Below are 531 nucleotides of genomic sequence, written 5' to 3'. Positions count from 1 at the left end.
CGTACGAGGTGGGAGATGACAGGAGGGGCATGAGGAGGTGGGTTGTGGGCAGAGGAATAGGGGGAAGGCTCTGGGGTGGGGTTAGGTCCTGGATTAGGGCCTGGTTCAGACAGGCGGGAAGGAGAAAGGAGAAGGTTGATGGACAGGGAGGGTTCTGGCTTACCCGCAGAGGAAGGAGGGGCAGACGGAAGGGAAGAGAAGTGGTAGAGATTAGGGAGGGATTGGTGTGTAAAAAAAAAGTGTCCGGACGTAGGGAATTTCAGACCATTTGACCATGTTGTGACAAAAATTGTCTTAATTTTATAAAATAGAGGCGAAAGGTGCCATTTTTAGCCAATCGGAGCCATTGTTTAACTTGTATTGCGACCACGCAGTGGCCCAGTAAAGAGAACGCAGTGTTTACAGAGACGTTTGGATTTTAGGTTAGGGGACAGTTGGAGAGGTTTGAGGTTCTTCAGAACACAGGCCAGCAGAGAGGAGGGAGGGATAGAGGATGGACGATTGCCCGTGGTTCTGGAAAGGCAGCAGAGA

Source organism: Sapajus apella, unplaced genomic scaffold (assembly GCF_009761245.1).
Source record: "Sapajus apella isolate SASKATOON/1434 unplaced genomic scaffold, GSC_monkey_1.0 scaffold832, whole genome shotgun sequence".
Taxonomy (NCBI): domain Eukaryota; kingdom Metazoa; phylum Chordata; class Mammalia; order Primates; family Cebidae; genus Sapajus; species Sapajus apella.
Note: the sequence above shows the minus strand (reverse complement) of the source record.